The sequence below is a fragment of the Apium graveolens genome, chromosome 2 (assembly GCF_009905375.1).
Source record: "Apium graveolens cultivar Ventura chromosome 2, ASM990537v1, whole genome shotgun sequence".
NCBI lineage: Eukaryota > Viridiplantae > Streptophyta > Magnoliopsida > Apiales > Apiaceae > Apium > Apium graveolens.
Window position 1 is genome coordinate 73,635,328 of NC_133648.1, and position 14,236 is coordinate 73,649,563.

The following is a 14,236-nucleotide window of genomic DNA, read 5'->3' on the forward strand; positions in this document are numbered from 1 at the left end:
GCCATTCTTCCTTACTTCTTTCCTCCATCTCAGTACCAACCATGTCCCCCATAGCTCTATCTTCACCTTTGTCTTCAATTTCTTTCTGTTCTTCAGCCTGACTTAACTTTAGCTGTTTTTCAAGCTTTGCTTGTGCTCTTTTGTTAGCCTTTAGCTGTTTGGTTTCTTCCTTCAACCTCTTGGTTTCTTCCCTCTTGGCTATTGAGAATTTGGGATGTCCTTGCATCACATAGATGCTCTTTCCCTCTCTAAAGATAACAACCATGTTCCTCCTTACAGCCTCATCCATGTTCTCTTTGAGCTTTATGATACTTCTACCCAAAAGCTTGTCTTCATCAGGCTTTGGAAGAGGAAAATCCACTCCTTTCATTTGAGCAAGGCTTAGAGGGTTCTTTGTAGAGTCCTTGTTGAAGCTGTTGTTGGGCTTGAGAATCATAGGTTGCAGATCTTTGGAAGAAGTTTCTCCATCCTTATGCCTCCCTACTGGCTTGAGTTCCATAATAATTGATTCCACTCTTGTGCTATGCTTCACAGATTGTGATTGAGAAGTTGTAGAACCAAATATTAGTTGCATCTTTTCATCAATATTCTTCCTTTGCTCTTTGACTTACAATTCAGCTGCTGCTATCTGGATTAGATCAATTCCATCTAGCTTTCCTTTGACTTGAATTGGTGGAGAAGTTGTGATGACAGAAACTAGCACTTGAGAAATCTGAATTGTTGTAGATGGCTCTCCTTCCCCTTCCCCTTTATTCTCCCCCTTTTTGTTATCATCAAGGGTAGGGGTCAAGCCTTGTGCTTTTGCCAGCTGCATGAGTAGATTTGTTTGAGTTTGTTGATTCTGAAGAATGGTGACCATAGAGTCTTCAATGAATTGAACCCTATCTTCCAATCTGGCCAGCCTCTTGTCAGCATCAGATGCTTTCCTCAGTCTCCCCAACAAATCTTGCATAGTACCATAGGGTATAACTGAATCCAATTTCTCAGCATTGTAGGATTTCAGATCTGCAATGTCCTGCTTGAGCTCATCCACACTTAGATTTTGTTGTTAATGCTGCAACTGCAAGAGATGCAGAGATTCCAGATGAGCTTGAAGAATTGCCTTGGTACCAGAATCTTGAGTCTCCTGAAAGGCCTTCTGAATTGTCATGACTTGTCTGACCAAAGTGACACCAAATTCTCCTGGTGTTGGTGATTTGGCCAGTGCCCATTCAGGAAGAGCAGGAGCAGAACTTGGGCCTTCTACTCCCCCTAAGTTCATGCTCTCATTCAAAGAATTAGAGTCATCATCATTAGAATTTACTCCAAATTCTTCAGATGGCTCACCAGCTTGAGAAGGCAGCCTGTTGACAGCAGTTTTGTCTCTGAGAAGAGATTCTGAAGTGTGTACAATGTGTAGTGTCTGTTCTGCCTCCACATTGCCCTGAGCAGCCAAAAATCGAAAGGCTGAAACAGGGTGAGTAAAAGTGTCAGCATCCAAGGAAATGTTATCAATGGCAGCTTTGTAATGTTGCTGAAATTGTCTTTCCTTATCTGCATCATCCACTTTCATTAACTCACTAGCAATGGCTGGATCCACCCTTATAGCTTCTGTACCTGCCTTTCTCTCAATTTCTCTCTGTTCTTGCATCAAGGGCTCCCCCTGGCTCACACACACCCTCACACCCTCACCTTCACCTTCTAAGGTGGCACTCCTCTCACTTACTTTTGCCATGCTGGAAGAAATAGCATGCATTTGGTGACTCTCAACCTCTCCTTTTGCCTGGGAGCAACCCAGCCTCTCACTAAAAAAAATCACTCCCTTCCCTCAAGCCTAAAATTGATTGTACAGTTGCCATGTCCTCTACAGTTGGAATTGTTTCTGTTAAGTGTGTAGAGGCCATCAACGGATAGGGAATATCCGTTGAAGTGGAAACTGATGGTATCAACAGATAACTGCTGTTAAGCTTATCCGTTGAAGAACAACCACTTGTCAACGGATGAGAGATATCCGTTGAAGAAGGAAAAGATGTAGATATAGAAAGTGACATAATTGTTGAATTTGTGTGGATTGATTTTAAGTGTGGTGACACAGATTCTGCAACTACATTTGAATGAATTGGCTGATGATCCAACAAATCATCTAAAAGATGATGATCACCAGGTTTTGAGTGGGGCTCCTCCCTGAGTTTTAATGAGGGAGAATCAGGAATTGATGTGAATATCATATCCACATCCAGAGAGGGTGTTGGAGAGTTTGATGAATGGTGTGTTTCTATATTGAGAGAATGGGGCTGTGATTCCACATTTGCTGGAATCACATCAAGCTGAATTTGAGAAGGCACAGATACAGGTGGATGTATCTGTGCTGTGTGTGTCCCTTGTGTGGAAACTAGGGTCTTGGCCTTCTTCTTCCTTGAAAAGGCTTTAAATGGTGAATGTGTGGTTTCAGTGTCCCTCCCTCTTTTGTTCTGTGTCCCTGGTTGGGGACTATTTTCAATAGTTACAACCTTTTGGGAGGATGCAACTAGGGATGTGTTGGACTCCTTTTGAACCACCACAGTCTTTTGAGAGACTGTGGCTTGGCTGGTTTGGGTACCACTCACCTCTCCCACCTTATCCTGGGGGGCTTTTTGATGTTCACCCCTCTCCTCACCACTCACACCCTGTTCACTCCCTTTAGGGTTTATGGTAGTTGTTACAACTGTTGTCTTTTGAGAAACAACAGAGGTAGGTTTCTTTGACTTGACTTTGGAAACTTTAGATTTGGTGGCTTTGGTAGGAGCCTGTTTGGACAAAGACACAGGTTCCATAGCCACACTAGAAGGCAAAGAAACATTGGGGTTGGAAATAGTAGGAGTTATAGAAACATTTACCTCACTTACCTGTGGTGCATTCATGATTGGCAAGTATACCAATGGCACCTGGCTGTTGAGGTTCATTCTCAAAAGGTCTGCAAGGACCCTTTTCTCTTGTGCCCAGCATTTGAGTTTATTATTCTCATTGGATATAACCAAACCTTCAGCAACATGGTTAGCCAATAACATAAAGAATCTAGCAAATTAGATGTTATATGGTCTATTAGCTTTGTTGCCTAATCTGGAACCTAATTCTAGCATAACACAGTTGCTAAAATTAAAGTACCTATCAGAAACTAGCATATAGAGCATATTAACAAGAGATGAAGTGATAGCATCAAAATTGCTAATCTTCCCAGAGAAAACCTTAATAAAGGCATCTCCAAGAAAACTCCATTCTTTCCTAAGGCCTTTCCTTCTAATACTACCTAAACTAGCAGAATCAAAAGCATAGCCTATGGAATCTAGCATTGTAGAGACATCTTTATCAGTATGTGGTGTCATGGCATTATTTTCAGGCAACTTAAAGCAAGATTGTATATCATCACAATTAATGCAATAGTCCTTACCTTTGAGAGAGAAGGCAATAGTCATATCTGTGGAGTTGAACATTGCAGTTGTCCAAATTTCCTCAATCACTTCACAGTAGATGGTTGGGGCTTCCAGCATTGCATAGCTCAGTTTGCAGTTCTTGATGAAGTCCATCATCTTGTGATAATCAGAATGGGCTTTATTCTTTTCAACCAAGACTATGAAATTATTCTTTTCATAAACAAATCCTGTTTGAGACATAATTTTGACTACTGGTGCCATTGTTGTGAGTATAGGTTGCAGAGAAAAACTTGAGAATTGAGAGAGAAAGAGAATGATAATTGCAAGAAAGCGTAAAGTGAAAATAAGAATTCAATTGGGCTTTTATACTTTCTTGAATTAAAATATAAATAAAATAATTAAATGATACTTTTAAGTAAGTGACAGCCGTTCAGGAATAAATAAAACTGTAGAAATTCTGAAAACTACCGTAAATACAAATACATACAACACTGTATATCTGTATCAACGGTTGAGTAAAAGAATCAACGGCTGTGACTCACTGACGTGACACATCAACGGATAAGGTAAATAGTTATCCGTTGATGAACAACACCATTTTATCCGTTGAAGGATAAAATTACTAGAAATGTATTTGTCTTTCAACGGATGACGAATATCCGTTGATAGAACAATTCTGGCTTTCAACGGATAGGGAATATCCGTTGACAGGATAAGTCTTGATTAAAGCCAACTTTGTTCTTGCAGCAAATTCATTTCAGGCTACAAGACAGATTACATAGATGACATAGATTATGAATAGTTAAGCATACCTTACTCACTTACTAATCTTGTAAATGTTGATTCATCATGTGGCTTGGTAAATATGTCTGCAATCTGCTTTTCACTTGGAACAAAATGAAGTTCCACTGTACCTTTCATCACATGTTCCCTAATGAAGTGGTACTTGATATCAATGTGCTTGGTTCTTGAGTGCTGCACTGGATTTTCAGTAATGGTAATGGCACTTGTGTTGTCACAAAATATTGGAATTTTGTCAACTGTTATACCATAGTCAAATAACTGGTTCCTCATCCATAGTATTTGTGCACAGCAACTACCAGCTGCAATGTACTCAGCTTCAGCTGTTGATGTGGAAACAGAATTCTGCTTCTTGCTGAACCATGATACAAGCTAGTTCCTGTTGTGCTTTTCCTGTCTATTTTGCAACCTGCATAATCTGCATCTGAGTAGCCAATTAGATCAAAACCAGACTCTCTAGGGTACCAAATTCCTAGATTTGGAGTCCCCTTGAGATATCTGAAAATTCTTTTAATAGCCACTAAGTGAGATTCTTTAGGGTCAGCTTGAAATCTAGCACAGAGACAAGTAGAAAACATAATATCAGGTCTACTAGCAGTTAAATATAAAAGTGAGCCAACCATGCCTCTATAACTTGTAATATCTACAGACTTTTCAGCCTTGTTTAATTCAAGCTTAGTGGCAGTGGCCATGGGAGTTTTTGCAGGTGAACAATCCATTAAGTCAAACTTCTTTAAAAGATCATAAATATATTTAGTTTGACTAATGAAAATTCCACCACTAACTTGTTTAACTTGTAAACCAAGAAAGTAAGTTAGCTCTCCCATCATGCTCATTTCGTATTTACTTTGCATTAATTTAGCAAACTTTTTACAAAGTTTATCATCTGTAGATCCAAATATAATATCATCTACATAAATTTGTACAAGTATCTTAGAGCCATTAACATTTCTAAAGAAGAGAGTTTTGTCAACAGTACCTCTTGTGAAGTGATTATCTAGAAGGAACTTTGATAAAGTCTCATACCAGGCTCTAGGTGCTTGTTTTAGTCCATAGAGTGCTTTCAAAAAATAATACAAATGGTCTGGAAAATTTGGATCTTCAAAACCTGGAGGTTGGCTTACATAAACTTCTTCTTCCAATTCTCCATTTAGAAATGCACTATTGACATCCATCTGATAGACTTTGAAATTGGCATTAGCTGCATAGGCTAGAAAGATTCTGATGGCTTCAAGTCTGGCAACTGGAGCAAATGTTTCATCAAAATCTATTCCTTCTTGTTGAGAGTAGCCTTTAGCAACCAATCTGGCTTTATTCCTTATGACAATGCCATTTTCATCCATCTTGTTTCTGAATACCCATTTTGTGTCAATAGAACTCTTGTTCTTTGGCTTGGGTACCAGCTTCCATACTTTGTTCCTCTCAAATTGATTTAGCTCTTCTTGCATTGCTAAAATCCAATCTGGATTCAAAAGAGCTTCTTGCACTCGCTTAGGTTCGTCCTGTGATAGAAAACTACTATACAGACATTCATCTTGAGTAGCCCTTCTAGTTTGTACTTTTGATGTAGCATCACCTATGATCAGTTCAAAAGGATGATTCTTGGTCCATTTCCTTTGAGGTGGTAGATTAGCCCTTGACGAGGTTGCCTCAGTATTGTCATGATGTGAGATAGAATGTTGATTTGTTGAAACTCCCCCTGAGTTGCTGATCCTTTGAAAGGAATTGGGAGTTCTATCAACTGATGAGGTGAATTGATTATCCGTTGACAGACTGTGATCAACGGATGCTTCGTTATGAACTTCAACGGATGATGCACTTTCTCTTTCAACGGATGCTGCATTGCTTCTTTCAACGGAAGCTGAATTATGACTTACAACGGATGCAACATTTTGTGCATTATCCAAAGGCAGACTCTGGTTTCTTCTTGAGATGCATTCTTCATCATTCTCATCTTCACTATCATCACAATATATCTCAATATTGTCAAATTTGAGTCCTTCATGATGTCCCTCATCTATTAGTCCATCAATCTTTTTATCATCAAACAGAACATGTACAGATTCCATGACAATGTTGGTTCTTAGATTGTAGACCCTATATGATTTTCCAGCAGAATAACCAACAAATATTCCTTCATCAGCCTTTGCATCAAACTTTCCTTTGTGATCGGATTGATTCCTTAAGATGTAGCATTTGCAACCAAAGACATGTAGAAAGTTTAAAGTTGGTTTTCTTCTCTTGAATAATTGATAGGGAGTCATGCATTTTGCTTGATTGATTAGAGAAATATTCTGAGTGTAACATGCACAGTTAACAGCCTTAGCCCAAAAATAAGTTGGGAGTTTTGACTCCTCAAGCATTGTCCTTGCAGCTTCAATTAGTGATCTGTTCTTCCTTTCCACCACACCATTTTGTTGTGGAGTTCTTGGAGCTGAGAACTCATGCATGATCCCATTTTCTTCACAGAACATCTTCATGGTTGAATTCTTGAACTCAGTTCCATTGTCACTCCTAATATTCCTTACTTTGAAATCAGGATGATTGTTGACTTGCTTGATATGATTGATGATGATTTCACTAGCTTCGTCCTTTGATCCAAGAAAATAAACCCATGAAAACTTTGAGAAATCATCTACAATCACTAGACAGTATCTTTTCCTTAAAATTGACAATACATTGACTGGTCCAAAAAGATCCATGTGTAGAAGTTGTAGTGGTTCATCAATTGCAGATTCAAGCTTCTTACTGAATGATACTTTCTTTTGCTTTCCTTTCTGACAAGCATCACACAGTCCATCCCTTGTGAATTCCACTAGAGGCATTCCTCTAACTAAGTCCTTTTTGACTATATCATTCATTGTCTTGAAATTCAAATGGGATAGCTTCTTGTGCCATAACCAACTTTCAACTGGACTTGCTTTGCTGAGAAGACAAGTGATGGATTCTGCATCTGTAGAGTTGAAATCAGCTAAGTACACATTCCCTTTTCTAACTCCAGTTAGAATCACTTTATTGTCCTTTTTACTTGTGACAATACAGGCTTCAGAATTGAAGGAAACAGTATTCCCTCTGTCACATAGTTGACTGATGCTCAATAAATTGTGTTTGAGACCATCAACCAATGCAACTTCATCAATGATGACATTTTCTCTTGAAATCAAGCCATATCCCATAGTGAATCCTTTGCTGTCATCTCCAAAGGTTATGCTAGGGCCAGCTCTCTCCTTAAACTCTGTGAGCAAGGTGAAATCTCATGTCATGTGTCTTGAACAACCACTGTCCAAGTACCATAGATTCCTTCTTTGTCCCTGCACACAACAAAATCAATCAAGTTGATTTTGGTACCCAAGTTTCCTTGGGTCCACCCTTGTTAGTCTTTTTCCTAGACTTCATTCCTCCTGCATCTTTTGACTTAGGTAACTTTGGGTCAACCTTGGTCTCAGATGTGGTTGGTTGAAGTGTAGGGTTAGTCACAGAATCATTTAACACATTTGATTGAATTTGATAAGGCATATGTTGTGCAAGCATGTTATTCCACATAGGCATACTGTATGGCATTTGAGGCATACTAAATGCAGTAAAATAAAGATTGTTAATGTATGGCATGTTTGCAAAATGTGCATGGGGATTCTGGTGAGACATAACAAGCATAGCATGCAGAGATGACATAGACATGTTAGGTATGGAAGGATTTGAAGGCATGGGAGCATTTTTAACAGATTTGCAATTATCAGATAGGTGATTAACACTTTTACAATGCACACAGCTTTTTCTAGGAGCATACCTATCAGGTGTGTAATTGTTGTGTTTATTAATCCCTACCTTCCCATTTCTTTTAGATTTTCTTTTAGTTTCCTTCTTATCCTCAACCAACTTAAGTCGATCTTTTAGCTGATCTAAAGTCATATGTCCTATATTCACCTTACTAACATCTCTGGATGTGCTAGCTCCTTCTTTGACAAAGTTCTTGAGAGTTGAATCATTTTTTTTATTTAGATTTTTATTTTTAAAAGAACTTGCCTGTTTTAATTGATGAGCCTTCAACGGATGCTCCTTTTCTTCCTTCAACGGATAACTTTAATCATCCGTTGATTCCACATCCGTTGACAATCCATCAATTAATTCTAACTTCTTTTTGTTTTTCTTCCAGGCATCCTCACAGAATGATTCAATTCCCTGGACCTTTGCAATCTGAACACTGACATCCCTAGATGTTTTCCAGGCCTTGATTACCTCTTGCTCACTTTCTAACTGTTTAGAAAGAATTTCCACTTTCTTAACAGCTTCTGCTAGTTCACTCTCAACAGTCAGGCATTTAAGTTTTATCTTTTCAAGCTCAATTACCTGATCCTCTAACACAGCATTCCTATCACTTAAAAACACATTATTCTCCTTGATCCTAGTGTTTTCTTTTGCTAGAGATTTAAGGGAAACACGCAAATGATATAATTCATTAGTCATATCATTTATGGCTTTATTGCATTCATGTTTAGAGAGCTGAGAGAGATCAGTAGTAATTACCTGGTTGCTTGATGAACTAGTTTCATTTTCATCAGAATTAGCCATCAGGGCTAGGTTGACATATTCCACATCATCATCTTCGTTTGCCCCATCTGCTGCCCAATCATCTTGAGTGAGAAATGCTCTTTCCTTTTGTTTGAGCAAATCAAAATACTTCTTTTTGTAATCAACTTGCTCAAATTTGTTTTTCTCAGAATTTGGCTTCCTACACTCACTTGCAAAGTGTCCACTAATGCCACAGTTGTAACATTTGAACTTTGATTTGTCCACCATGTTTTTGTTTGGCTTAGTGAACTTTGTGTTTTTCCTGAACTTCATCTTTGCAAACCTCCTGGACAGAAGGGCCAAATGTTCTTCAATATCATCAGATTCATCCTGACTGGAATTGTCTTCATCCTCAGCAACTTGCTCTTTACCCTTGTTTGATTCTGATTTGCTTGTGCCAACTTTGAGACTTGGCATTGTCTTCTCCTCATTCCTGGCTTCCATCTTCTCACAGTCAGCTACAAGAGCAACTGTTCCTCCTTTTCTCTTTCCCTTTTCCAACAGCTCATCCTGCTCCATTTCAAGTTCATAAGTCTTCAAAATTCCATATAATCTTTCAAGTGTGAAGTTCTTATAATCTTGAGAGTTTCTCAAAGAGACAGTCATGGGCTTCCATTCCTTTGGCAGAGACCTAAGAAATTTTAAGTTGGAATCCTTGACTTGGTACACTCTACCATACAGCTTCAATCCATTCAACAATTTCTGAAACCTGTTGAAGGTATCATTTAATGATTCACCTTCTTCAAAGTGAAAATATTCATACTGTTGAATAAGAAGCTGCATTTTGTTCTCTCTGACCTGCTCAGTACCTTCACAGATGATTTGTACAGTGTCCCATACTTCCTTTGCAGTTTGGAAATTGATGACATTGTCAAACATATCTTGATCTAAGCCATTAAACAAAATGTTCATGGCTCTCTTATCCTTGCGGATTTCTTCCATGTCTTCAATAGTCCATTCTGCTCTTGGCTTGGGAATAGACTGTCCAACAGCAACTATTGCAGTAGCAGCTGTGGCTACCTTGTGAGGGATGTGAGGACCATTTTCAATATAGTTGATGTAGCTTTCATCTTGAGAAAGAAGATGTAAATGCATCTTCACTTTCCAGTGATGATAATTATCCTTTTCCAGGACTGGAATCTTTACACCAATATCCTTCCTATTCATGATGGTAATAGGAGAGTTCTTCTGTGCACTCATGATGTTAGCAGAATAGATCTTTAAACTCTTTATATGTTAAGAGCTTGCTCTGATACAAATTGTTATTCCCAGTGGACTAACAATGAGAATTACAGAAGGGGGGTTGAATGTAAATCTCAAAACTTTTTCAAGTTTTGAGCAGTTTGTAAGGCTAAGTGTTTGAGTGATCAAATGTGTGTGAATTGCTTGGAGCTGATGCAGACAGATATATATTCAAACACAAATTTAATGAACACAAAGAACTTAAAAACTTTTCTGGTGGATTTGTTGTTCCACCAGAGATGTGTTATTTCAGAAAATCTGTGATTCAAAATTAAATCACAGCTGCTTCCTAGTACAAACTAGATGATTTTCTCTCTTGATATTTCTAAACAGCTCAGGGAAAATTCACATCTAATTACTAGCTACTACTTGGTTTATATATCACCAAGTTTACAAGTGAAGACAAAGATAAAGTACAATAAGAAAATAGTTCTCCACTTGTTTCTATTCCATTTTTATCCAGTGTAATATGGAATTATCTGTTGACTTTCCATTTTGAACCAGACTAAAAACGGCTGCTTTTTCTGCTATTCCTGAAATAGGCTACCACATCTCTGTCAATCCATGTGCCTCTGTCAGCTTTGTTAACTGTCACTATCAACTGCTATGAGACTGAGCATCCGTTGAAGCTTTCATCCGTTGATGGCTTTATCCGTTGATGCTCTAGCAGTTGAAGCTTTATCCGTTGAAGCACTTATCCGTTGATGGATATTATCCGTTGAAGCATTAGAGACATCCGTTGAAGCTTTGTTTCTTATCCGTTGAAGGTCTTCAATATCCGTTGACACTTCTTCACTTATACAAAATTACAAGGCATGAAATATTTACAATTAGCCCTCCTATTTGTACATCCATTAGTAGTCAACATGACTGATTATTTCCTAACAACATCTAAGAATTACAGCTTGAAACCAGAGAGTGAAATGTGCTACAATACCAAACTTATTGCTAAGTAAGGCTACTCCTTCAACGGATAACCAAGATGGTCTTATCCGTTGAGGCTACAAACACTAGATTTCTACTTAAGTGTTTTGCTTAACTTATCATCAACCTAATACACATATTCATAACACAAAGAGGTGGCCAACACTTTAACTGTAAGAGGACAATTATCGGCGCTCGTGCCAGAGGAATACAGTGATAATGGTTAATTCCGTGAAGGTTGTATTATGGTGTGAAAGATTGACATTCCTTTTGATGACTGTGCGGTACTCAACCGTAATAGTAGTTTGGTAAAGATTTAATTCATGTAATCACCGTGAGCGGGCTTTCTATCTTAGAAGGTCCTATCTTGAGATAAGCCAAGAGCATGTTACGAAAGGACTAAATGAACCTTTGAGCTTCATGTCTCCCAGTAAAGAAATATGGTTAATAATGGTATTAGCCTACTATCGTTGCTTTGATTGAAACTCTTCTGCAATTTTATCTGCTTCATGTCATGTATGTACATTAGGATCAGTAATGTTCTTCACGAATCATGAATGGTGAATATGTTACCTCCTTAGAAGGATTCAATATGATATGAATGGACTCCGTATGGTTAGCTATTAAAACTTCATGGAAAACGAATGACTACAGTAGGTCAACGGTGGGCCATAGTAATGCAGGAATGATTCTGCGAGTAATGAGCCGATTACTTACAACTGTGAGAGTTGTATTGGAATGGATGTTGAGAGTGAGTACCACTAATCGGGTCGTGGTGATGTGTAAGTTATCATTGATAGGCTAATTAAGTCGATTATCTACCTACTGAATACTTATTCCTTCTTATCAATAGAGAGTCGTATTACTATACGAGGAAGGTTGCGATGCAAGCATATAATTCTAATAACGATGACGTCTAGAATGAAATCCCAGATTCGATTTTCGATGTCGAGGGAGTTTCAAAGGTGATTGTTTATAAGCTCGAGCAAGAGCATGGGTCCATAGAATGATGGACGGAATAGTAAATATTCAGACACGTGAAATACAATGTTATAATACTTGATGTTGATATATATACGTATATGTTTTGTTCTCCTATGACAAACCTCTATAGTTCAGAGGTAGATTCCAAGCCAGATATTTTGTGGCAGTATATTTTATATATATACAATTCTCTTCAATTCGTTCTTTTCTCTCCTTTTCATTTCATATAAGCTGAGAAGAATAACCCTTCCAGAAGGGGGGTATTGCCGAATGACTATCTATCTGTGTGATAGAAGCCTAGTAGGATACCATCTATTGTTTAATTGCTTGTCAAGTACTAAAGGTTGGCCACCTTCTGTACTAACTATGCAATGTAACAAGTGTTCATGATCATAGTGATCTCTCAATAAATTCTTTTACTTCTATATGAAGGACTAAATTTTCGAAGATGGAGGCAGCTAGAGATGAAGTGGTACCAAGTATGGTGGTATTCCGATTCTAACGCGTTTGTGATACTAAGGTTGACGCGATTATTAAAAGGTTATAGAATGCTAACGAGCAAAAGTGTAATCAGTATAAAATTTGGTTCGGAAGATAGTAACGATTACGAACTGGAAAAGAGTGGGTATTGAGAAGCAAAAGCTGTAGATCTAGATGAGATAATGAGAGTCTGTACAATAGACTTGAAAGAAATTTGGAATGATCACTTAACGCGGATTGAGTTTTCTTACGATAATCGATCGTATGTCAGTATCGAGGTATCGCCTTATGAGATCCTTGAGGGAAGACAATGTCGATCTCCCTTATGTTAGGATGAAGTTGTAGAGTGCAATATGCTCAGACCCGCAGTAGTCCAAAGGATCAAGGATATAATAGATCTAATCAGAGGACGGCTGGTAGTAGCCCAAGATGGACATAAGAAGTATGTTTATTTGACACGAAAGGACAAAGAATAGGAAGTAGAGGACCTAGTGCTGTTATAGGTATTCCCTTGGAAAGGATGGATGTGGTTCGGAAAGAAAGGAAAGCTAATCCCACGAATTGTTGGACCCTTGGATATATTAAGTCGTATTGGGAAGTTAACATATGAGCTAGCCTTACCCCGAACCTTAACAAGTTCATAACGTGTTCCATGTATCAATGTTAAGGAAGTGTAAGAGGATGACATGAGAAAGATGACATAGGCATGGTGACATAAGCATGAAAAATGTTACGAGCTTCATTTTGATATGTGGTTTGCTCGAATCCGATGCACGGTTTAGGATAAATGATCGTTTTAAGTAACATCATTTCGCGAACGAACCATTACCCCTTGCCTTACTTTGAAACCTTGGTTAAGGCCCTTAAATGACTAATTGGAGTATGAAACAATTATGTAAAGTGGATTAGGCAGTTGGTAGGGTACTCGCGAAAGAATCGCCTTAAAATTCTTAATGGTTAATTTATTAAAAATGGTGGAGCCAAGGGTACTCGAACGACTTTTGTGATTCGTTAGGCGTAGAAGTGACCATAAGCGAACGTTAGGGTTCAATTGGTTAAAGTCTAGTTTCTTAAGCGATCGGGGTTTAATTCTGATTTATGTTGTTGTTCATTGGTTATCAGACCCACTCTAAGCTTAAGTCTATCCGGAAACACTCAGGCAAGTTTTCTACCCGTTATACTGTTGTTGTGATGTAAAAAATATGTATATGCAGTATCTTGTGATAAGTGCATGATTGTTATTACCAAATTTTGCGATATATTGGAGCATGCTGATATGGTATATATGCATGTCTGTTTCGTAATCTTGATATCTAATTGTTGATTCAAATGCTTATAAGTTGCATAATACCTATGTTAGAGATAAGCAGTAGTTGCGTATATCCTTAGTATAGGGGACTCAAAGGTGAATATTTTCTAAACCGGGAGTCGATGTTCCTGAGTACAATATATATATTAATATATATATATATATATATTAATATATATATATTGATATAGTTTTCAAAACTATTAATCGAATAAGGTTTATTCGATAACTTTATTTTATTTAATGAATATTATTTTGAATATTCATTCGAGGACTTATGACTCCGCATACTTTATTTAATGAATATTATTTTTGAATATTCATTCGAGGACTTATGACTCCGTTTATTTTATTTAATGAATATTATTTTGAATATTCATTCGAGGACTTATGACTCCGCTTATTTTGTTAAATAATATTCTTTATTTTATTAAAGAATAATGTTTCGATAATCAAACTTATTTTCGATTATTCAAATAAAGATCGTACTTTCGTATAAGTATATCTTTGGTTATTTATTATTCATTTCAAGTATGAG